Source organism: Bos taurus, chromosome 8, assembly GCF_002263795.3.
Source record: "Bos taurus isolate L1 Dominette 01449 registration number 42190680 breed Hereford chromosome 8, ARS-UCD2.0, whole genome shotgun sequence".
Classification (NCBI taxonomy): Eukaryota; Metazoa; Chordata; class Mammalia; order Artiodactyla; family Bovidae; genus Bos; species Bos taurus.
The window spans coordinates 40,023,607-40,049,635 of NC_037335.1; the positions used below are offsets into that span (position 1 = coordinate 40,023,607).

General features: G+C 40.9%; 1 long non-coding RNA gene across 2 annotated transcripts in view; it reads left to right on the forward strand.

Annotated features, from left to right (window-relative positions):
- The first annotated feature begins 5,365 nt into the window (after positions 1-5,365).
- Positions 5,366-26,029, forward strand: part of LOC101903733 (uncharacterized) — a 105,059-nt gene continuing 84,395 nt past the window's right edge. For both annotated transcript variants that reach the window (XR_009495550.1, XR_009495549.1), the window contains exons 1-2: positions 5,366-6,514; positions 10,729-10,859. This is a non-coding gene — a long non-coding RNA (uncharacterized lncRNA). The remainder of the gene's footprint in view (positions 6,515-10,728; positions 10,860-26,029) is intronic.

A 26,029-nucleotide genomic window follows, 5' to 3' on the forward strand; every position in this document is an offset into this window, starting at 1 on the left:
AATTCAGCACCTCTTCAGTGGCACAAGTTTTCAGAGGATTTGTCTCCATCATTTCACTGAAAATAGCTCTTATCAAAGTCACCTCTGAGCCCCTGTGATCCTGTTGCTGCTGCAGCTGCTAAGTCACTTCAGTCGTGTCCGACTCTGTGTGACCCCATAGATGGCAGCCCACCAGGCTCCCCCTCTGTGGGATTCTCCAGGCAAGAACACTGGAATGGGTTGCCATTTCCTTCTCCAGTGCATGAAAGTGAAAAGTGAAAGTGAAGTCGCTCAGTCGTGTCCGACTCTTTGTGACTCCACCTAATGCAGCCCACCAGCCTCCTCCGTCCATGGGATTTTCCAGGCAAGAGAACTGGAGTGGGGTGCCATTGCCTTCTCCGTGTGGTCTTGCTAGGTGGTCAGTTCTCAAGCCTCATTTCTCTACACCATTCAGCAGCTTTTAGCATGGTCGATCACTTTTTCCTCCTTTGTTTTCTGAGATGGCTTATAGGATACCATTGTCTCTTGCTTCTCCTCTTATCTTGCTAGCTATTCCTTCTGAGCCTTCTTTGCAGGCCTCCTCATCTCTAACAGTTGAGGAGGTCTGGGGCTTTGTCTTCAGGCTTCTTCTACTCTCTGTCTTAGGCTACCTTTGGTTCTCTCCACCTTTACACCACATCCAGTACTTTAGCATATAATGTTGACTAACTGCCTTCAAAATATATTCAGCATATGACCATTTCTCACCAACTCTACCACATTATTTCTTATCTAGATTATTGAAATAGCCTCCTAAATAGGCCCCCTGCCTTCGCTTTCCTCCCCTCCAAGTTAATCTCCATGCAGCAGCCAGAGTGGTTCCACTCAAACATAAGTCAGATCCTTTCACTTCTCAGCTCAATATTTTCCAGTGATGTTCCATCTCAGAGCAAACACCCAGAGTAAACATAGTGATCTTGGATCTATTAATATATGACCTGGCTACTGTTACCTTCCGATCTTGTCTCTTGGCACTCTTCTTTTCTCCCAGTTCTACTCCAGTACACTGGCCCCTTGTTTGTCCTTGAACATGTCACGTGTATGTTCCCACTTAGGGGTCTTTGTATTCGATGTTACACCAGATTTTCTTTTTACTTTCTCCCTAACTTCATGGTTTGTTCAAATATAACCAAACAGTAGAAGACTTTCCCTGACCACTTTTACAAAATAACACACCACCACTACCGCTGCAGCCACTCAGTAGTCCCTAACCTCTTATGCTTATTATTGTTCTCTACAACAGTTAATACTGCCTTACATATTACTTGTACATATGTCTGTTCTGCGACTTTCTCCACTCCACAAGTACACGAGTCCCTGAGGGCAGACATTTTCCTTGTCACTACTATTTTGCTAGTGCCTAGAACAGTGCCTGCTCAGTCAGGCTCAAAGGCAACAGCTATTGAGTGAATATATAAATTTAATAGCCTAGATCAGAGAAAGGCAGGGAAAACCAGTCTGAAAAAAAAAAAAAAAAAGAGAGAGAATGAAGCTAGCTTGCTGGGAGGAGCAGAGACCAGATGAAAGGTGAGTCCTGGCTGGGCCTGAGTCACTGATTGTTCCAGGTGCTCAGGTGCATTTCTGATCTCCTGCAGCTTGGTGGTTCAGCTCTCCCATGTAATTTATGGTCTTTAGTGTTTAAGTGGCCTTTAGTTTCTGTATCTACCAGAGTCCTAACAAGTCTGCCACAGTCATATGTACAGAAGGAGCTATAGGGCCAGAATCCAGATCTTGGATTTTTAGTCCAGCATGATACAGGCATTTCTGCAGTTCAAAGCCCTTACATGATTACAGGGCCAAAGATGTAAGTGCCAAAATCCGCTTGAAACAAGGACACAGAGGGTGTCAAATGTGAATGACTTTCTGCTAAACTTGCTAAATATCTGCTTTTCTCCTACAGAAAGTGCAATCGATTTTATTATAAATGTACATTTTCAGGATCTGAAAAGGTACAAGCAAACACATCATCTTTGAGCGCTCCATAATTGATTGATACATGATGTTAAAGAATAGACTTAAACATTAATTGCATGAATGACTGGATGAATCCTCCAATGTTAGGTTGGAAGGAATGTAAGAGGCAGTTTCATCCATTCAGAGAAATATGATCGACCCAGGATAACTTGCTCAGTGACAGAACTAGAACTGGAACCCTACTATCCCAAGTCTGACCCTCTACCAGCCTCTTTCTTACTACACAGGATGCCTCATTCTTCTCCTCTCCCTTGTCCTTTCACTCCCATTCTGTTAATAATCTCTCCATCAACAAATTGTGGCTAATGCTATTTAGTTGTCTATAAAGACCGTGGTGACAGATTTTTAAATGAACTCAGGGTAACTGAAGACTGTAAGATGGAAGGAAATCTCACACAAGTTGTGAATGAAATATAAATCAATCAAAACTCAGCAATTTATGAGCTCACCCATGTGGAAGAACAGTAACTTTAGAATATGTCACAAAGGCAGATTTAAGGAGTAGACTTTTTAATATTTCTATTTTAGACTGAGAAATCAATTATTATCTCAGAGCTAAATTCTACTTTGCACTATCTACCCAGGACTCTGGGAAAAGGTATAAATTACCAAATGAAGTGTAAAAACACTAAATGTTGCTTAATTCTTGATAGTTTTGGTGAGATGAATGGTATAAAAATAAGGAAGAGCTATAGTATATTAAAAAGAATAAAAAATATTTATTGTCACACATGCAGAGTTTTAGGTTATATGAAATCAGAGTTTCTTCAAATTTGGAAGATCCACTTTAGGATATCAGCATGGGAATATGTCACCTCCTACTGTATGTCCTTTAAAAAATGTTATTTATTTATTTGACTATGTTGGGTCTTCGTTGCTGTGTGGGGGCTTCCTTTAGTTGCAGCAAGCAGGGGCTACTCTTCATTGTGGTGCTCAGGGTTCTCATTGTGGTGGCTTTTCTTGTTGCAGAGCACAGGCTCCAGAGCATGGGCTCAGTGGTTGTGGCACATGAGTTTAGTTGTCCTGCAGCATGTGAAATCTTCCTGGATCAGGGATTGAACTGGTGTCTCCTGCGTTGGCAGGCAGATTCTTAATCACCAGACCACCAAGGAAGTCCCTATATGTTTTTTCTTGAGTAACCCTGCTTATATTGAAAGCATGGGAGAGAGAACCTAATATGCCCAGTCTGGGCCATATTACACCCACTGACCAGAGGAGAGTAGGCTATATACCCTGCCAAAGGGGAAGGGTAGTTCTCCAAGACAGAAATGGAGATGTATTTATCAAAATAAGAGGAGATGTATGCTAGAAAGGGAGAAATAACAGGTGTCCACTACTGTCCCCTAGATCTGTCCCTTTGCTCTTTCCCTCATGTTACCATGTTATCATAATGTGTTGAGAAAGCAGGATATGGGGCAAAGGGGCCTGGATTTTAAGACTTAGACTTGAGCTTCAGCTCTCTACAATCTTGGGCTAGTCATAATAACCTTTGTTTTTTCCATCTATAAAATTAGAGGTTTTTAACATGTTGAAAAGATTTCTTCCTATTTCAAATGATAAGACTACTGTGCAAACTTGGGTGCTGTCCATGGTTCTGCCAATTTAAAGTGAAATCTTTATAACTTTACTTCAAAGGCTTTGTTTTGATAAATAAGCCAAACTTGAGTTTATTCTGCTTAAACACCAGGAATCTGAAGGCAGACACACAAGTAGCCACTCCGATTGGGATAATAGAGAGCTGTGGAGGAAATCTTAGACTGGGCATTAAGAGGATCTGGTGCAGTACTTATCTGTGTTTGTCTGGTATTCATTCACCTTTCTTCAGTTAAAAACACCGCAGTTTTCCTTTGATCAGTCAGTCATCCCCTATCACGCCATACGATTCAGGTAGAGTTGACCTCTCCCTTTCTTCCCCGCTGCATTGACCCACCATTGTTGCAGTGAGGGATCGCAAGATCTTGAACTGGGCTGAATTAGATGAGAGCTCCAAAAGAGCTTTAGTGGCCAGTATCAGTTAGGGAAAGCTTCACTACTTTGGAGGACAAATAGGACAGGAACAAAAGCGAAAACAAAATAAAAGAACAGGACTTGAGCATAGAATACATTGGTCTCAGGTGCTGAAGAGAGGACTATGCCAAGGGGTGCATTGCTTTATACATCCTCCCATCAAGAGGAGAGAGAAGGTCACCTGAGTCCTTGAGGAGGGTGTCCTCCATGAAGCCATCCATTGGAGAGAAGATATAAGGATATATATATATATATATATATATAAGGATATAAGGATCAAAGACCAGTCAAGAAGCAGAGTGAAGTTCAGGAAGGGTGATCAGTGGTCACATTGGAGTAAGAATGAAGAGTTTAATTTCTCAGCATTAGCTGAGATTTTGATTGCAACAGCAGACATAAAACAAGTACTTTCCATACAGTGAGGTAAATGCAAGGATATGTCCGAGACATTGTAGAAATATAATGGGTGGACATATTATGTGGTATTGTGATGAGGAGACTGTTCAGAGATTAGTCCTCATTAGAAAGATAAGATGCACAGTAATATGGGAGAAAGATTCATTGCAGGCATAAAGTACAGCACAAGCAAGGAGCAAGAGTAATTGAGGGACGGTCAGTGGGCATGTTCATGAGAATCAGTAGGTGTATTTGTGGAATTATGACCTGTTCAGTGCTAAGCTGGTGTCTAAGCACAGGCAAGGACAGATAGGAAGTGAGCTGAAGAAGGAAGCAAGGCCTTAGATACCATGAGAAAGAATTTGGACATTTCTCTGTAGATGAGATTGGTAAACCATGGGCTAATTCTGACCCTCAGATATTGTTTGACCTATACAACATTATTTTAAAAACTGAAATATCATTTAAAATTTAGTAGGAGGCTTCACATATCAAAAAATTTAGATTTCTGGTTTTCTAGAAAAGATTAGATCTGGCAATCCTGGACCTACCTGGTGATATGGTAAAAAATGATATGCAGAAACCAGTAATGGGGCAAATGTACTTCCAGTTCCCAACAACCCCCACAACCACTGATTCCTCAACTGGCAGCCAGCCAACCTCTGTCTTTTTATCTGTATGATCCTTGTAGTAATGAGAGTACCTGAGATATTCAAAGTCTGAGTTGCCCTCAACATGCTAGATGTATACTGTCTGATCCTCAGTTTCCTCATCTCTTAAATCCTAACTAGTTTATTTCCAGGGTCCCTTCCTGCTTCATCATTGTATGATTTTGTTAATATTATAATTAAAATAGTGATAAAAATGTTCTAGCATTTTGCAGTTTTCAAAGATAAGTACAACTCCTGTGAGATAAGTACTATATTCCTGATTGAATGGACTGAGATCCAGAGAGACTAAGAAATAAATCCTGTGCCCTTTCTCTCACACAACACTATACTGTACTGCTGTCCTTGGATTTCCTTCTTTCTAATATTCCCTATGGTTGATGCATAATGATTAAAATGGCAAAATGCAACCAATTAGCATATATGAGATCAAATGTATGAGGTGCAACTCCAGGCAACGGGACAGATTTCATATGACAAAGAAAAATTATATATTTAACCCTCATGTTTCTTGTAAGATGTTTTGGCATCTTGGGGAAGAAGGAACTAAAACTGAGCCCATTAAGAAGGTTTTCACTCAGTTCTTTTCAGACAATTTATTCAAGCATAACATCTTTGAAGCAATTTTGTAATCAAATCTGAAAACAAGTTTTCAATCCTCGGATGCAAAAAAGCCTGGGCTAGTGAGGCTGAGAGGGTGTGTCTACAGGGAATGCAAATGTCACTGGTGCCATATACACCAGAAGCTTTGGCTTTTCTCATGTGTTCATCTAAATAGAGAGGTAGGAGAGGCAAGGGAAAAAATACATAAAAGTAGAGGAAGCCAGACTTCTAATGATGGAATAGCTCGCTTTGTTCATGATAACTGACAAGGTAATCAGAATACCAGACTTATGAGGTCATGTCCAGCAACCAGATGTTTTGCTTCATACAGGTGAATTTGAAGTTGCTGGAAAAAAGAGACTGATACACAGCTGAATTACAGGAGGCTTAATGATTCACATATGAAAGAGAGGCCAGAGACAAAAGCTTATTTCTCCAGTTCATTCAAGAAAATGTGTGGGGCCTTCCCTGGTGGCTCAGTGGTAAAGAATCTGCCTGGCCAGTGCAGGAAATGTGGGTTTGATCCCTAATGCAGGAAGATCCCACATGCTGTGGAGCAACTAAGCCTATGCACCAGAACTACTGAGCTTGTGCTCTGGAGGCCACGTGCCGCAAATGCTGAAGCCCGCACACCCTAGAGCTGGTGCTGTGCAACAGAAGTTACTGCAATGGGAAGCCTGCACACCACCACTGGAGAGGAGCCCTTGCTTGCCACAACTGGAGAAAAGCCCACGCAGTAACAAAGACCCAGCACAGCCAAAAATAAATAAATACTTGTTTTTTAAAAAAGAAAGAAAATGTGTGAACTGGAAGATAATTAAGATAATGATGCTAACTCAGACAGAAAGGTGAGTGGAAACTTAGCATGTGGTTATGTGTCACTTCTGTTGGGGAAACAGGCATTGCTTAGGTGTCTTTATTTTTGTGTGTGTGAAGCAGAGTGGTTATTATGATCCTCTTGTGAATTAACATTTAAGTGGTATACATTATTTTGCAAAAGAGCTTTTTTTTTTTTTGCATGTTACATCTCAAACAGTCAGCTCCTGTCACTTTCTCCTGGTTCTCTCTACAGAAATTAAACACCAGATCAAGAGATTTCTCTTCCTTCCACCATGGTCTTAACCCTGAATTCTTTCCAGGGCTGATGCTCTGTGGTGAATCACCAGTACCTTACCTAGCTGTAGGGAGTCAAGTCACTTTGATTTTACTGTGGATAGAACCTCTCTACAGCCAAACAAGAGACAGGGATATACAAAGCAAAATTGAGCATGTCGACCTGAGATGGATCTACGTAATTTGAGTTTCTTTGAACCTACCTCTTTGAACCTAGGCCAGCTAAACTATTTCTTTTTGCAGGGAATAAAGGATCTTTCTGACTGAATTCCTAGGGCAACCCAGAGTTTAGGTCAAATCTGCTTTCTTTGCAGTCACTTAACATTTAAGCCTATTATTCCTTTTCCTGGAGAAGGCAATGGCACCCCACTCCAGTACTCTTGCCTGGAAAATCCCATGGATGGAGGAACCTGGTAGGCTGCAGTCCACGGGGTCGCTAGGAGTCAGACATGACTGAGTGACTTCACTTTCAATTTCACTTTCATGCATTGGAGAAGGAAATGGCAACCCACTCCAGTGTTCTTGCCTGTCTGAGAATCCCAGGGACGGGGGAGCCTGGTGGGCCGCCGTCTATTGGGTCACACACAGTCGGACACGACTGAAGTGACTTAGCAGCAGCAGCAGCATTCCTTTTCCTGGACCTCACACTCACTTTTCTTGAACTGGCCTCTAGAAACATGTTTCACAAGTGTATTCTCTAACAGCGTCCTCTTGATTCTTTAATCCCATCTTGCCCCCCTTTTAAACCCTGGTATTTCCTCTTCCATCATTATTCCCTTCCATTTTAGTCTCCTTAATTGGGTTACATGTCATTCCTTTGATCTTTCTTTTTGACCTTAAGAATGCTGCATCTTCATTATTTATTTTTCTGATAGTCAACTTCTAACTCATCATGAATGAGAATTTCATTTTAAGAGACAAGACTTCTGGTCAAATTGGAAAAATAAATTATATTTGGACACATACCCTCTGCTCCAAAATGCAGACACAATGGATAAAATATGAAAAAAATAAAATCCACAAAAAAATATTAAGTTGACTTTCTGTGATTGCAGTTCTCATAGGTAAAAGCTGTTGAATTTTAGAAATTTTGTATCGTTCACCTTAAAATATAAGTGGACAAGCATAAGATTAAATGTCTCAGTATATCAGAAATGAACAAACTGTAAGTGGGGGGTGGGGCTGGAGTTACAGGACTGCTGGCCTTTGGGTCTGGAAGCAGGCAGTAACAGTTAGGAATACGGCTCTTTTGGGTAACAGAGCCTTGAAAATGTGTCGGGAGAGTTGGAGGACTGGACATAGGATTGTTACCTGAATCCAGGTACTGGAGTAGGACTCATGTCTCCTAAAAGAAATTTAAGGGAGAAAAAAACTGCCACCAGCTAATTCTTGGAGCCTGTACATCCCATCACATGCATGATTCGGAAGGAAGGAGACTTCAGGCTCCACAGTTTGACCAGCAACCAAACCAAGTGGCCTGCTGACTCCGTGACTTTATTGGTAGTAACCCAATTATCAGCCCAGGGTATTTCTGAACTGTCCTTAAGAGTTTGTATTCTGAATTGGGGTCTGGAGCACTAGGTAAGAGGCAGCTTCAGAACTCCTAGAATGGGAAATCCTAGCACTGAGTATGGGGTTGTGTTCAGTGCTTAAAATGTGCATTAGGATGAAGATCTTTCATTGTCAAGATTTAAAATTTTTAACAGAATGAGGAAAGCTGTCTTCTGAGAGCTAGAGGTAGAGTTGAAATTAAACCTCAAGGCACTGACATCACTGGGTAGAAGATAATACAGGGTTTCCAAAGAATTTCTTCACATCCATGTATTCATCCACTCATGCCCCTTAGCAAATATTCACTGAATATGCACAGTGCTCTGTAATCAAATGCTTTTGTTATTTGCTGATTTCTTTACATGAGATGCTGTCCTCCAATTCTCTCTAAAGCTTCTATTTTACATCCCAGCTCAGATACTATCTTTTCAGAAAAGCTTTTTCCCAATCCTATAGACAATTTTAGATGCCTCTTTTCCTACGTACGCCCATAAGATAAATTGTAATGCTGTAGTGAAACACTCGTTTGCAGTGTGATTCTCATGGGCTGTCTCTACTACCTCTGGTATCAGTGCAGTATGTGGCACACAGCAGATACTCATAAATATTTGTGGCGTGTGAGTGAATAAATGACTGTTAGTTAACATGAAATGTCAGAATGAGGCACTGGTGTTGGGTGCTCCCAAATTTGAGGCTTCCTTTCAGTTGCTATTTAGGTAGAACTTACCTGAATGCCAGAACAGATTTCTCCAGCAGCAGGTGGAAGCAGGGATTCCTGCACAGACGGCAGCTGAAATCAGTGCTTTCAACACAGATGGGTTCTGAAAAACAAGCCCAACAGGTTTGTGTCAATTAGGGGTAAGTAGTTCTTTTTAGGGATCTGGAAATGAAGGCCCAGCTAAATAAGCTTCTGACTTCATGGTTCCACCTCCATGCAAATTACTTCTCAGCATCCAAATGAGTTGGCAAAAAAATTGAATCTATATTTTATCATGGCATCCCCTTCCAGGAATTTTAGTAGTTGGCCATAAATCTCTGTACATGTTAACTGAGGAACTTTTCCTGGGAAAGCTTATTTTAGGTTAAGACAATGAGAATCAAAGCAACATTTATATAGCTCTATAGCTGAATAATTTTCTGGGCATGTTGATTGAGTAAAATAATTATTCCTTGCAAATACAGGTTATAAACACCTGAGAAACAAGCTTTTGTGGACCAACCTGGAACTCTTAACTCCAATTGCTTGCACTGTGTTAGAAAACAGTCTGGGTTTCAAACAACAAATTTACAGATTTTTGGCACACAAAATTTGTGTTTACTTCTCAACAACTTAACAATGGCTCTCTGTTCCTGCTATATGTCTAAACTTTAAACCTGGTGTTCAAAGCCTTCTTACTTTTCCAGACTTATGTCCCTTGATTCCTCCAAATAACCCTGTGTTACAGCCAAACCAAACTGTGTGCTAACTAACTTAACAGTGCTTCCAACCGTTATGCATTTGCTCAAGCGTTCCCGACTCTTTCATGTTAAAAGCCTACAAAACGGACCCATGAATAATCAAGTCAAAGTGATGTTGCACAAAATGCAGAGAAACCAAGAAGGGGGAGGGTTAATGTATTAAATGTGCTATTAAGAACTTAATTTTATTAAAAGTATTATTACTTAAAAAAATAAAATGAAAATAAAAGCCTACCCCACCTTTGAGAATCAACTCAAACCTTTTCTGATCTCTCTCAATTAAGTATGACCATTTCCTCTTGTAAATACCAAAGGTACTTTATTCCTATACTTAAAAAATGACAGGGCCAATTATGGAGCAAATCCTACATACTGACCTTTACACTAAGCACTTTACAAACTGTTTAATATAATCCTCAGAACAGTTACATGGGGATGGGCATTAATTTCACATGTGCCTCTTCCATGGTGCTCACTCTGTCTATTGTCTCAATGCAGAGAGGGACAAGGTTCTAGAGCAGGGGTCAATGGATTACAGCCCCTGGAGAAGGCAATACTCTTGCCTGGAAAATCCCATGGGCAGAGGAGCCTGGTATGCTGCAGTCCATGGGGTCACTAAGAGTCAGACATGACTGAGCGACTTCACTTTCACTTTCATCCATTGGAGAAGGAAATGGCACCCTACTCCAGTGTTCTTGCCTGGAGAATCCCAGGGGCGGGGGAGCCTGGTGGGCTGACGTCTATGGGGTCGCACAGAGTCAGACATGACTGAAGTGACTTAGCAGCAGCAGCAGCAGCAGCCTGGTTTTGTAAATCAAGTTCTACTGGAACACAACCATACTTATTTATGTACATATTGCCTCTGGCTGCTTTTGTGCTGCAGTGACAGAGACCATATGGCCCACGAAGCCTAAAATGTTTTCTATATGGCTCTTTACAGAAAAAGTTTGCCAACTACGGACTAAGAGATGGTAAAAGCACATGATGGAAGGATCCTAAGCCCCTGGTTAACATGTGGAACAGAACTCTTCATTCCCCTGCCTCACCAACCTGCATTGAACTGTGATGGAAGTAAGAAACATTTTTATTCCAATTGTGTGTCAAAACTTCTGGGTTATTTGACCTAGTAGTTAGCCTAGCCTCACTAACACAAAGTGATATAAGTAAAGCTATCTATCTCAGTTTCTTCTTTCCGTGATCCAGGAATATGTGAAGGCTGTGGTTGATTTCTCCTTTTGACTTCTGATGCCTTTTAAAAATTACAAATGAATATAAGAAAATTTCTAGGACCTCAAATTAGGAATATTCTTTACAAAATAACGTTCATGAAAGCCATGGCAACTGAGTTGCTAGTGATTTAATTGAGTAAATAAGCACCATAGGGGAATATGGCCAGTGGTTCCAGTGAGGCTGCCTGCAGACCATGTGGAGAGGCAAGCTGGCTCTCCACACCCATCCTGAGTGTGTCTTTCAGAGGCGAACTACAAACCTGGAAAATGGCTCCACAGGAAGAAGCCTGATTGTAAAGACAATGCAGGGAATTTTTAAAACTTTCTTGCTACCATGAGCTCATCTAATTCTTATAATGTCCAGTAACAGGTGGGATGATATGTGTTTCCTCCATTCAGTTCAGTCGTTCAGTCATGTCTGACTCTTTGCAACCCCATAGACTGTAGCACGCCAGGCTGCCCTGTCCATCACCAACTCCCAGAGCTTACTCAAACTCATGTCCATTGAGTCGGTAATGCCATCCAACCATCTCATCCTCTGTCGTCCCCTTCTCCTCCTGCCTTCAATCTTTCCCAGTATCAAGGTCTTTTCAAATGAGTCAGTTTTTTGCATTAGGTGACCAAAGTATTGGAATTTCTGCTTTGGCATCAGTCCTTCCAATGAATATTCAGGACTGATTTCCCCCATTATTGTACTCAAATGGTTCACAGGCCAGTTCAATTGGAATAAGATAAAGATATCTTATCATTTATTTTACATTGCTATATTAACAATATTATAAAATCCACTTAAATGGAAAATTTAAGTATATTTATAGTCTGTTAAGACCAATTTCTACTTAATAGGAGATGAGTGCTGTTTATTATAAATCAATCCTGTAAGAAAAAGCACAGTTTGTTCTCAAATAGATTGGAAATTAAATGTCACATTATATCTGTTTTGGGAAATCATAAAATACAGATTGACATTTGAAAAAAACACCATAGGAAAAAGGATCCAAACAATTTCTGCGGCTTGTACTTAGCTGGTGTTTGGGGTAGGGTGAGGTCAAACAGAAAACCTGTAAAGGTCTTCCACATGCCAGAGTGAGAGGAACTGAAACTAAAAAGCAAATATGTATTTGATCATAGTATCTCTTGGAAGAGCAGTTTGTGACATCTTATTATTCCTTCAATGAAAAATGCTAAGGAAAGGAACCCAAAATGAGATAAAGATGAACTTTCCCATGATCTCTGGCATATTAAAAGTGACTACAATTCCTACTGGGAGTTTGAATTAAGAGCCACTATCAGTTTATCGCTGGTCTGTATTTTCTTTGTAACAAGAGTAGCCTTGTCAGTAATCCACACATTCTCCAACAGTGGCCATTTGGGTTTCTTGCCCATTGCCTGCCTCAGGATCAAAGAATGAAGATGTTTATCCTCCTGTGGTTGTTGTTTCTTTGCTTTAACAGAACATAGTGATCTTGGAACAATAAAGCTAGTTACAGATTAACTGATCCTAACTTCTCAGTTCTGTGGAACCATCAAAGTTCAAGTTGGATAACTATTGCTAAGATTATTCGTAAGGGCCCTCCCCAAATATTTTCCATATAAGATACAAGCATAGGTGTATACTGAAAATAGTACATCTTTCCTGCTACTCTCCCATTCGTCTAGACTGGGGATTGCAAATTGGTATGCACAGCCCACATTCATCCTGCACACATGTTCTCTTTGCTCTGCATAAGGTTTTATAACCAGAATGATTGCACACAAAAGTCAAGGTTTGAACTTCTCTTAAAATTAGGACAGCTTAAAATACTGGGTCTGCATTTCAATATATCAACAGTAATTTAGAGCTAGAATTATATGCACCTTTCAGTCAGAAGTGGTCCCCAACACTGCCTCTTGTCTTGGTCATGACCTGCCTCAGCCTTTACATTACCTGGCCAGTTCCTGTCACCACTGGACTTCCTGGCTCCCACTCCAGGGTTTCTTGCTGTCTCCCCTGCTTATCTCAGTTGTTTTAAATAGAAAGACGGCTGGATTTGGAGTCAGATAACCTTGCTAAGCATTTTAGATCTACCATTATGTGAACAAGTCACTTAATATCTCCAGTCTCCTTGCTTATAAAAATGCCTGAAGACAAAGATGGAATGTTCTGAAGATTAGCTAAGGTAATGCATGAAAAACCAGTCTTAGTTTCAGGCACTCACCTTTTCCTGCAGAACCATTGTATCAGTCTTTACCTTGGTAACCCTGCATCCACACTCTTCATTCCTCCATTCCATGTTTTTGTTTTCCTTTTTTTGGCCACACTTATTCATGTGGGATCTTAGTTCCCTGGCTAGGGATTGAACCCATGTCTCCTCCAGTGGAAGCAAAGATTCTTAACCACTAGATCACCAGAGAAGTCCTAGGAGCTTAACCTTAAGAGCAATGGGAAAGCCTTGGACAGTTTAAGCAGGGGGCAGGTGCAACATGATCAGATTGATTTATGATAAGGTAACTCTTTTTGCAGGGTAGAAATCAAATGGGAAGAATATCAGGTTGAATCTATGGAATTGCCACTTCCATACTTTTGGTCCTATAAGACGACAAGTTCATATTATTCCAGCTAATAAAGTGGGTGCACAGTAAACCAGTTAGGAGGCTAGCAACAGGTGATAGTGGTTTGGAATAGGATGGGTTATTGGAAATGAAGAAAAATGGACAGATCTGATAGATATAGAAGGAAAAATCAGTAAGCCTTAGTGATGGTCACTGTAGGGTATCAAGGACAACTCATAGACCTATGTGCCTTAATGGGAAGTGGTGCCATTCATGAGTAGGCTGCACTGGCAAAAGCAGGGAGGATTCCACTCTGAGTTCAAAGTGCCTTTGCAACAACCACGAGGAGCTGGACTTTGAAAGTGTCTCTACAGAAATATCTTGCCTTGGCTTTAGCTGGATTCCTAGGGGGATGAATGACCCTATGCTATGCTAAGTCACTTCAGTCGTGTCCGACTCTGTGTGACCCCAGAGATGGCAGCACACCAGGCTCCCTCGTCCCTGGGATTCTCCAGGCAAGAACACTGGAGTGGGTTGCCATTTCCTTCTCCAATGCATGAAAGTGAAAAGAGAAAGTGAAGTCGCTCAGTCGTGTCCGACTCCTAGCAACCCCATGGACTGCAGCCCACCAGGCTCCTCCATCCACGGGATTTTCCAGGCAAGAGTACTGGAGTGGGGTGCCATTGCCTTCTTCGAATGACCCTAGGCTATGTTAAATTACCAGCCAGAGCTTCCACATCATGAATGTTTTATAAATTAAGACCCTAAATCTGTGTGGTGTAGGCTCAGAGTTTTAATTTTCACAGCTAATTATTTTTGTCCCTCTCAAAACCCCAGGCAGATGATATACTTTTGCAGGGAGTTCAGCTCCATTCTTAGCCTCCTTTGGGCCTGAACTCATTTTTTTTTTTTTCTCTGTAGGTGTTGGAAATCTAGCTCCCTTGCCCCCGGGGTCCATAACTCCATCTGAGATTCGTGTGGCCTCCTCCTGGTATCAGCTCGTATTTGTTCCTCTAACTTGATTTCATGCCATTTTTGGCACCTGAAAATTCCTTTTTTTTTTTTTTTTTAATCAAACTTGGTTATGTGGAAAATGTTTTTGTTACCTTACCTTAGTATTTCTATTTGGCAGGGGCCTATTTGGGTCAGTTCAGTAGGTGGAGTGGTCAGACGTGATCTAGGTAATTTTCTATACATATTATTAAAATTATTTTATATTGAAGCATGACATGCTATTCTACCATTTGCCATAAGTATACATCTCTTGTCACCAGAGAGGAAAATCCTGCAGACTGGTTGCTGTCTAGCACTGGGCTTCAAGTTCATAGAATATGAAAATGAATGCATGACCTGGGTCCTGAGCTCGAAATCCAGTGCTGAAAGGCAGCTAGTTTGCAGGAGCCTGAGAAGGCTATATCTGATCCCTTACATAGTGTATGCCATCAGGAATTGCTGAATAAATGTCTGTTTAATTGAATGAGAAGGGAAACAACTTTAATTGAGAAGATGGGAATTCTTGGCATAGCCTTCGTGGTGGAATATAAATCCTGGAATTAGGACAGAGATATATAATCAGGATTTTTTTCAAGGCCAAGAATGGTTTCTAGTCTCAATATAGCATGTATCTTATGGTTCCATGTACTCTCATCTATTCATAAAAATGCAGATAACAACAGTGCTATCTTGAATTCTTAGATTACATTTTTATGGATGATTCACTTAAATTCAAATATCATATACTAGGTATTTACTATGTGCAAAGGTTTGCTTATTTGTCTTTCTTTCTAGGTTCTATGAGGTATAAAGTGATGACTAAGACCCAGGTTCTTCCCTCAGCTACTTTATAGCTTAATGATAGGGGGTGGAGACAAAGGCATGCTATTAATAAAATAAAAATAACTACACCTTACCAAATGCTTTCAGTGTGCCAAGCATTGCAGTAAGGATTTTTCATGGATTAGCTCATTTAACACCATGAAACAGGCTGTTACTATCTTTATTTTGTCAGTGAGGGAACTGAAGCACAGATAGGTTAAGAAATGTATACAAGGTGACATAGCAAGAGAGAGACTGAGCCAGGATTGAAACCCAGTTATTCTGATTTCAAACATCAAGAGTTCAAATATTCTGCTGTATGGCAGCCCAACTAATCTGATAGATGTTCATACTTTAACAGATGTTGAAACTTAGGCTAAGAACACAAAGGAAGGGTTCAAGAAAAGCTTTATAAAGAAGTCTGTTTTTCCATGGTATTGAAGAATGAGTGGTATTTTGACAGATAGTGATGGACCAAGAGGTGTATAGGGTTAGGAAATTGTCTGAGCAAAGACAGAGGATAGAAGGCAGCACCTTGGCATGTGTGGGAAACAGCAAACAAACATTTCAGATGTCCAAGTATGGGCTGTCTGTGGGAGATACAGCAGGAAAGGAGCATTAGATGGGACCTGAATCTCAGACAAAGGACTTCAGAGCAGGAAGTAGGGAAGGGTGTGCAGCACTCCTCTCATTGTTGGTCATGAATATCAGTAAAGTCCATGAGCAGCCGAAGCTTCTAAAACTGACTTTGGTCTACTTTCATTCAAGAGCAGAAGTGGAGAAAAGAAAAAATTGGATAACTCCAGAGGTTTTTAAATCTGCTCTGAGGTTCAAAGGCATGACATATACACACTACTATATATAAAATAAATAACTAGTAAGGATTGACTGTATACCATAGGGAGCTCTACTCAAATAAGCTGTAATGACTTATGTGGGAATAGAATCTAAAAAAGAGAGGATATATCTATATGTATAACTTATTCATTTTTGTTGTATAGCAGAAACTAACCCAACATTGTAAATCAACTATATTCCAATAAAATTTTTTTTTTAAGATTTTTTAACCTGGGGGCTCTGGACTCATGAATAGGCTTCAGGGGGCCTGGCACCTCAGGAAATCGGGGACAAAGTTTTATGTTGCATGAATATATATACTGTATTTCTAGGAAGGTGGACCATATGATGCATCACTTCCTCTAAGCATTCATGGTCAAATGAATATTGCAAACCACTGGTCTAAGGAGAAAAAGTCAACAGTGATCTCAGTGGAGCCTTTCTTGGAGTTAGGAACTAGAACCAATGTCCTATGGTGTATCCTGAAACTTTGAGATTCTGCATAAGTCAAAATTGAGAATTTGAATTCCCCACTGATGAGCAGAACTTTCCACAGAAATATCATTGCCATGCAGCAGTAGAAGCCTGCCTTGTGTCAGCCTCTGCATCAGGATTGAAGGTTACTTTGGCTAGCAGTCCTAACCAGGGAGGTATTAGGTAAGGCAAACTTCTCTGTAAAAGTATCAATAGGAACTGGGTCATTTTTGAGCTTCTGTCCCTGAAGGTTTACAAGGGTAATAGGAAGCTGTAACTTCCAGGCAGATTACAGTTGTCTGCAAGGATTTCTACCATTAAACATTTAACCCAACCCACCAGAGTCACTCAGTGGTAAGACAGGCTTGACAGTGAGGCAACTTGTGGGCCAGGCCTAAGAGAAAACCCTTAATTTCCTCCTATTTGTCAAGTTGTTGGTAACCTTGCCTAGCAAGCCCTGACATCAACTGATGCCAGCTGAGGTGACTGAGGGTGGGAAGTCAGAAATGCCAGTGATAAAAACAAAATATCCAGACAAATCCTTCGGTTTGCAGAAATAGTTGTGGTGGAGGCTGGTTTGGTCATTAACGGTGTGTTTTGCATGATGATACTCCTTGATAAAGAGAAACAAGAGTCCTGTGTGTATTAGTCATAATTAGGGCAGTCTGCGGGTGATAGAAAACTGAAGACAACAGTGACTTAAACATGATAGAAACTGATATGTCTCATGTAAACCAAATCTAGAGTTGGACAATCTGGGACTGGTTTGGCAGCTCCCACGATCAGCAGACAACTGGGTTCCCTCTAGCTTGTTCCTCAAACCTAGGAAGCTCCTGGCTCCTCAACTTCCAGCCTGGAGGAAGGAGAAAGAAGGGAAGAAAGAAGCCCCATTCTTTTAAGGATACTTGATATTTGGCACGTGTGCTCAGTCCGACTCTTTGTGACCCATGGACTGTAGTCCACCAGGCTCCTCTGTCCATGGGATTTTCCAGGCAAGAATACTGGAGTGGGTTACCATTTCCTCTTCCAGGGGAACTTCCCAACCCAGGGATCTAACCCACATCTCCCGTGTATCCTGTATTGGCAGGTGATTCTTTACCACTTCTATCTACATCCTGTTGTTCAGAACAAAAGGGCCAAAATGAATGTTGAAGATGGTTGGAATGTAGCCTTCGATATGGGCATCCAACTGACCAGTGAAACATTGGGTGGCCTAGTTCATATGTACATACATGGACAATTAAATATCTCTGCACAGTGTCCTCAGAAAAGAGGGAATGTTTTGATGCTATTTTGATAACTCTAGAGACCTTAGTGAGCCTGGAGACTCCTCTATTTAGGTAATTTAGTTAGTTTTCCTCCTACCAGGAACGGCACCTTTAAATAGACCAACATCTTTTATTTTTGTCAGCAGAAGTGTGAGAAGCAAGATCTCTTCATTCACTCACTCGTTCACTCACTCACTCATTCATCTATGTATCAGTACTGTCATGGCAGAGATGATCAGCTCCTCACCACAAAGTATAGAGCTATTCCTGGGAAGAAGTTTCCCAGCCTGGGGCTAGAGTTCTAAGCCTCTAGCCTGGAGGTGGGCCCATATGAGCCGCTTTTTCTAATAGAATGTGAACAGAGGAGACACATTCCTTCTGAGACACATTCCTTCTGGGAAAGAAGAAAAGAAAGAAAGTGAAGTCACTCAGTCGTGTCCAACTCTTTGCAACCCCATGGACTGTAGCCTATCACGCTCCTCCGTCCATGGGACTTTCCAGGTGAGAGTACTAGAGTGGGTTGCTATTTCCTTCTCCAGGGGATCTTCCCGACCCAGGGATCAAACCCAGGTCTCCTGCATTGTAGGCAGATGCTTTACCACCTGAGCCACCAGGGAAGTCCTTCTGGGAGGAGGTGATTAAAAAACAAGCATGCTTTCTCCATCTCCTATTTTCCTATCTGCGTCTGGAAGCAAGGAACCCTGAGGTGTAGCAGATGGCAGAGCCACAGGCGGAAGGAGCCTGGGCTCCAGAATCGCCCCAGGAAAACTGTTCACCTTATATCCACATTGGACTGTTACTTGAACAAGAAATAAGCTTCTGTCATCTTAAGCTTCTGGGATGAGGGTGTTTAGTAAGTAACCTGCTCTGATACCATACTAGGTTGAGGGCTCAACTCTCACATCAGATAAAACTAGATCCAGATGTCACAGGCAGTACTTAGTAGCTGTGAGATTTCAATTAATCTCCAGTAATCTCTCATATTTATAAAAATGTGGCTTAATAAAAGTATATACTACATATAATCAGAGGTATTGTGTCAAATAACTCAACTAATGGGTGATGTCAAAGGCAGGTATAGCCTGTTATACAAAGTAAAGTAAGTCAGAAAGAGAAAAATAAGTATCATATATTAATGCATATATATATATATATATATATATTTAGCATGTAGAAAAATGGTATTGATTAACCTATTTGCAGGGAAGGAATGGAGACTCAGATACAGAGAATGGACTTGTAGGCCCTGTAGAGGAAGGAGAGAGTAGGGCAAATGGAGAAAGTAGCATTGACATATATACTCTGCTGCTGCTGCTAAGTCACTTCAGTTGTGTCCAACTCTGTGCGACCCCATAGTCGGCAGCCCACCAGGCTCCCCCGCCCCTGGGATATATACTCTACCGTGTGTAAAATAGATAGCTGATGAGAAGTTTCTGCATAATACAGGGAGCCCAGCCAGGCACTCTATGATGACCTAGGGACATGGGATCGGGGAAGGGAGGGAGGCTCAAGAAGGAGCCTCCTGCATATATGCACATATGTAAATATACATATATGTATAATTATGGCTTATTTGTGTTGTACGGCAAAAACCAACACAACATTGTAAAGCAATTTTCCTCCAATTAAAAAATAAATTAAAAAAAAGGAAGTGCTTCCCTGGTGGCTCAGTGGTGCAGAATCCACCTGCCAATGCAGGAGACATGAGTTTGATCCCTGGTCTGGGAAGATCCCATGTGCCTTGGGGCAACTGAGCCCATGCATCACAACTGTTGAGCCTGTGCTCTAGAGCTCCGGAACCACAGCTGCTGAGCCCACATGCCACAACTGCTGAAGCCTATGAACCCTACAGCTTGTGCTCCACAACGAGAGAAGCCACAGCAATGGGGAGCCTGTGTACCACAACTAGAGAGTACCCCCTCTCGCCTCAACTAGAGAAAAGCTCACAAACAATGAGAACCCAGCACAAAAATAAATAAATACAATTATTTTAAAAAATTTAAAAAAGGAAGATAAAGGCTGTGTCCATGGGGTCGTGAAGAGTCAGACACGACTGAGCGACTTCCCTTTCACTTTTCACTTTCATGCATTGGAGAAGGAAATGGCAACCCATTCCAGTGTTCTTGCCTGGAGAATCACATGGACAGAGAAGCCTGGTAGGCTGCAGTCCATGGGGTCGCTAGGAGTCAGACACAACTAAGCGACTTCACTTTCACTTTTGACTTTCATGCATTGGAGAAGGAAATGGCAACCCACTCCAGTGTTCTTGCCTGGAGAATCCCAGGGACGGGGGAGCCTGGTGGGCTGCCGTCTATGGGGTCGCACAGAGTCGGACACGACTGAAGCGACTTAGCAGTAGCAGCAGCAGTATTTTCTTAGGACTGTGGTAGCAAATTACGACCAACTGGGTGAGTTAAAACAAGAAAACTTTATCCTCTAGCCATCCTGGGGGCCAGAATCCTGAAATTAAGGTGTCAACAGGGCCATGCCCACTCTCAGGACTTTAGGAGCTGATCCCTGCTTGCCTCTTCCAGCTCACGGTGGCTCCAGGCTGCCTTGGCTGTGGCAGCACAGTTCCAATTTTTACCTCTGTCTTCACATGGCTTTTGCCTCTGTCTCTTTGTGTGTCCTTTCTGTCTCTTACAGGAATGTTCATTATTGGATTTACGGCTCACACTAAGCCAGGGTGATTTAATCTCAGGATCCTAAACTTAATTTACCTGCAAAAGTCCTTATTCCAAAGAAGGTCACATTTTGAAGTTCACATTTGGACCCATGCTTTGGAGGGTACCACTGAACTCATTGCAGGTGGGTATCCCAGTGGGAATGTCTCCTGATTGAGGTCTTTCTCAGTGGGCCCCTGATCTGCACTCCAACCTTCCCAAAGTGTTTCCATGTAACACTGGTTCCTTGAGATAGTAGGTAATGTGAAAAAGAGGGCTGCAGACAAATGAGTTCGGGAAACTCTGAGTTAAAGCTAGGCAGGAATTTTTACGGCAGATTTCTGACTCTTTAATGTGCTGGTAGTCATTGTAAATCTTCATAAACATATGGAGTGCTCCTCAAATTCCTTTAATTTGGAAATCCTTTGAAAAAATGTAGTGGAGAACAATGGAGCTCTTCACAGGGTGAGGCTGCCTGGAATATACTGGGAAGTGACGCTCTTCTCTTTCTCTTCCTTTTCTCTTGGGAAGGGGAGAACTCCATTCGCAGGAGAGGCCCCATCAGAAATGGTACAAATCACCCCAGAGAGGCATGGAAAAGATCAAATATAATGCCAGATATATTCATCAGTGGACTTCCAGTTAAAAAAAGAGAAAAACCCACCAGCTGCCTAAATATCCCATATGATTGTCACAGTGCTTATGCATCCCTTAGTGGACCATATTGGAAGTCTAAAGATACTTGATAGGATCGTGTTCCTGTTAGAAATCTATTGCCTAGTGATACATGTACCTATTTTAATTAGAGAGGCCGAGTTTTGGAACTGCAGAAGGTCTCAGAAATAATCTCTTCTAGCCCAGTAATTTTACATATTAGGAAACAGAGGTCCAGAGAGATGACATAGTACAGAGTAAAACCTACTCAAGTTCACACAGAGAACCAGGTGCAGAGCTAGTTCTGGAAGTTACATCAACTGATTTCAAGTTCAAGGCTCTTTCTGCTACCCCAGGTTTCTTTTAAAATATTGCTTTAGAAGGAAAAACTTTTACACTGATGATTCACTGGAAATTTAAGGATTGGGGGATATTCTTCTAATTGAACTTTCTGCTAAAAGCCCTTTTACCTCAACTCTTGATTTTGGGAAATATTTCTAACATTTATTGTCTTTATTTAAGATGCAATTTATTTTTAAATTATGCATGATATTTTGCATTTAATAAAAATTTAACTGAAGTATAGTTGATTTACTTTTTTGTATTTAATAAAAATTTTAGTCAAGGTATAGTTGGTTTACAATGTTGTGTTAGTTTCTGGTGTACAGCACAGTGATTCAGGTATACATATATATACATATTCTTTTCATCATGTTTTTTTACAGGTGCATTTTTTTAAATCTTCCTTTTTTTTTTTTTTTTACTCCTAAGCTGTTTTCTTTTTTACTCCTAATCTGTGTACTCCTAAGATGCTGACAACCCTTCATTGCACAAGGCTGGATTTTAATCAGTGTTATTAATCAAGATACCAGCTCTGTTCTAGGGAGAGTGTATTGCTGGTACAAAGCTCATTTTCTGTGGGTACTTCTCCTAGTTAGAGGTGATTATAAGCCCAGGAAATAAACTTGTCTTGGAGTTGTCATGATAAATAAGCCCAATGGACATGATTTTCTGGCATTTATTTATTTATTTATTTTTTTAAATTGAACGCCTACTGGTTGTATGCATCTCTTTCCTGCAGTCCTTTACTGCTGTGGTTTAACAGTCATTCATTTTCCCTCCTAGTCTCCAAATGGAGTCACATGCCTCTAGTCCTACCCATTTTATTTTATTTTTTTGTTGGAGTATAATTATGCATGATTTTGCAGTGGGTTAAGTCTATCATCTGACCATTGGTCTCAGTCTCACATCTGACCACAGACTTAAGTGTAGAAACTTAATAGGACTGTATACGAAGGAGGTTCGCAACCTTTTATGAGATGTCAAATCTTCACTTATTTTCTTGTGACATTGTAAGTATGTGAGAGTAGAGGGGATGCTATGCAGTTGAAGGTTTAGCAATATCTGGAATGGTAGTCTGACAGGAGCAATTGGTCCGCTTTTCAATAAAAATGATTACATGTGCCCTTGATGACATTTGTGCAATAATTCAGCTCACATTTATTATAGGATATTGGGCTGAACATGCAATGACTTTATGATATCGCTGAAATTATTGTGTTATTTTAAAATAAGTCCTTTATATGAGCTTGTTTCATAGCCACTGGGTAGGATTTTTGTAGATTTTAATAATCTACAAATGATGTCATAGAGGCTGCTGACAGACAGGAGCTTTGATGTCTTTTTTTTTTTTAATTAGGAAAGAGTGATTATTCTAAAGGTCAAAGCATAGAGGCAAATGAGGAGCTTTCCCTGGACCCAGCTGGGAAAAGATGTGAACCCAGGAGGCCTTGAAAAGTGGAACTGGGATGCATTTTAGAGGCAAATAGTCACTGTTCCCCAATCCCTATAGTGGAGAGGTTTGTTTTCCACTCTTGCAGGCCTCTCCAAATCAGGGGTATGGGCTCTGTGATATCAGGTGAAACATAGTTCTCAGGAATGAGGTGGGACCTCTGAATACAGCAACTTGTGATTTGTTTCTTCCTCCAAAAGCAGAGTGTGGCAGGGAAACAACTACCATTACTTCAAGGGAACTGAGAGCTTACTTGCTCCTGTCTCAGGTCCTTTGTCCTGTCTGTAAAATTCCTCCCCTAGATCTCCTCCTCGAGGTCTCAGCACAGATGCTACCTTCTCAGAGAGACCCGCCCTGTTTTCCTGGATGACCCAGAGCACCTCTTTTGTTCTTTACCTCATCACCCTGGTTCATTTTCTTCAGGCCTCTGCTCTCTAACAGAAATTGTCTTGGTTCCGTATTTCCTTATGTGTGGTTGGCTCTGACTTATACTAGACTGGCAGGTACAGATGTTGTATCTCAAGGACTCACGTGGGACCTGGTGTAGGAGAGATGGAAGTAAAATCCAGGTAGGTCCTACTAGATTAGAAACTGGGGAGGCCATGCCTTCTACTGTAAGGCATCTCTCACACCTAAACTTTTTAACGAGCTCTTAGCACTATTTTCAATTACATATTGGTGTGTTTATTTCTTTAAGGCATATCTCTCTTACTAGGGCAAGGACATAACCATTTTGAGCCAAGATTCATTTTGCTACCTGGTGAAGCCTATGGACCCTACTCAGAATCCTGTTTTAAAATGCATAAAGTAAAATACGTAGGATTACAAAGGAAACCAAATATTGAATTAAGATCATCAAAATATTAAAATATAAATTTGAGATATAGTTAAATATGGTTCTTCATTAACACATTAAATAACAAAACCTACCATAATTTTTAAGTAGTGATGAGAATAATCACTAATTTTTTTGAGATGTCTGAAAAAACTGTAAGGTGAGATAAAAATGCCTATGATTGCTATTGGTGATCTGGGCATAGGTATTTTTAATACTGCTGTGTTTTGTTGCCTATGCACATGATTAAATGATAAATTGCAGTTAGAGATTAGTGAAAATAAATATGCAATTTCTATCATTCAAGCTCACCAACTCCCTGAAGTCTGTCCACAGATTCTAGGGGAATCCATGGAGCCCAGATTAAGAATTTCTGCACTAAAAAAATATCAATTAAATTTGGTTCACCATTTTAACCCTAGTCCATAAGGCACAGTAATAGGTACTCCTTACATATTTGTGGAAGGAAGAAAAGAAGAAGGAATGAAAGAAAGATGCAAAAAAAGAAAGAAGGAGGGAAGAACATTCTTCTTTGTGTCTTGACACTGTTCTAAGTGCTTGCTCGATGAATTAGTAAATGAAATCGCTGCTGCAGGCAGAACACTACCCTTACAAAGCTAGTCCTTAATAAATGAGGGGACCCCTTTCCTCACCTGTTCCAGTAACAGTCATATTCAATGGACCTGGGTAAGGTCCATTGTATATTACTGAAACCCACTGAGTGCTTCACCCATAGCTGACACAAAATTCACACTTGAGTGATAAAATGCTTCTTAGACTGAGATAACCATTACACTGTGAATTATCAGGTATGATGGATCAGTGCTTTGAGACTTCTGTTAGACCAATCACCTCCCCCTTTGGGCTGCCTTGGGGTCCCTTTAAGAAAAGTTCAGAGCTTTTGAGGCTACAGCCCTATTATTATGACAGCATCTCTGAGTTGGCACTAGCCCCATTACCACCACCTGCCCTTGGAAAGTCATCTTGGAAGGACCCTTCTTCCTGCTTCACGAGAAGAGAAGGCCCGTGAGGCCATCAGGCTTACTAGGAATCTGGCTCTATCGACGGACAGAGATTACATCAGCTGGAAAGATGAGCGGTTTGAATTACTGGTCTCACTGATAGGACTTAATGAAAACTCAGGGCTAGTGGAGATGAAATCTAATTCTTTATTCAGTGCTTCAAAACCAAATCCTAATATATCAGCATCACATACATGCCAACATACATCTCTTGGTAGCAGACACTTCTCAAAAATTTTGGAATGCTTTCTAAGACAGTTAAGGACAAATGAATATTCATGAAAGTGTTATAAAAATGAAGGATCTATTTCTTAATAGGGGAAAAAGAAATAGCTTGGGAAATAAACAGCAGTGAAAGGTGGCTATAAAAACTAGATGCTGTGCATCAGTTCAGTTCAGTCGCTCAGATGTTGTGCATGGATCCACTTTATTGAAACTGCACAGTGGGGTCTATCTTTCTATGTTATCACACAGATCAAGTAGTAAATGTTCTCCATGCTCCCCACCCATTGTACCCTAAGCTTCAGATCAGTTGACTTGCTCAACATGATACCAGGCAGTGACAAATTATACCCTCCTTGAATCACAATGCCCTATGAGTAATGGTTTGGGGCTAGAGATGCTTGTCCAGCATATAATCATCAAATTATCTTTCCTCTGAGTTTGTGAGGTATATACTTTCTCAGATAAGATAGTCAAGATAGTGGAATATGGATTAGGCAATGGGAGAAAATGAACTTCCTGAACCCCATAAAATTCCTGGTCTGTCTGCAGCTGTGGCAGTGGACTTGCGGATCTGTGACTCCCAAATTGCTTCTTCCTCTCCATGTGGGATCAGTGGCCTTCTATTTGATGATTTCTCAAGTCTCTTATATTTTCCATACTGGAAAAACCATTGCTCATTAGAATCACGTAGGAGTGATTAAAAAAAAAAATAACCACAGGTTCCTGGGCCTTATTTCAGACATTTAAAAAATTCCCCATGTGACTGCACTGAGGGTTCAGAACCACTGCTCTAAAATTTCCACCAACTACTCTTGATGACTTCTGGTCATATAGATGGCTCTCACCCCACTTTTCCTGTTCAAAAGACCTTAGCAGCTGTTCAGCTGAGCATCAG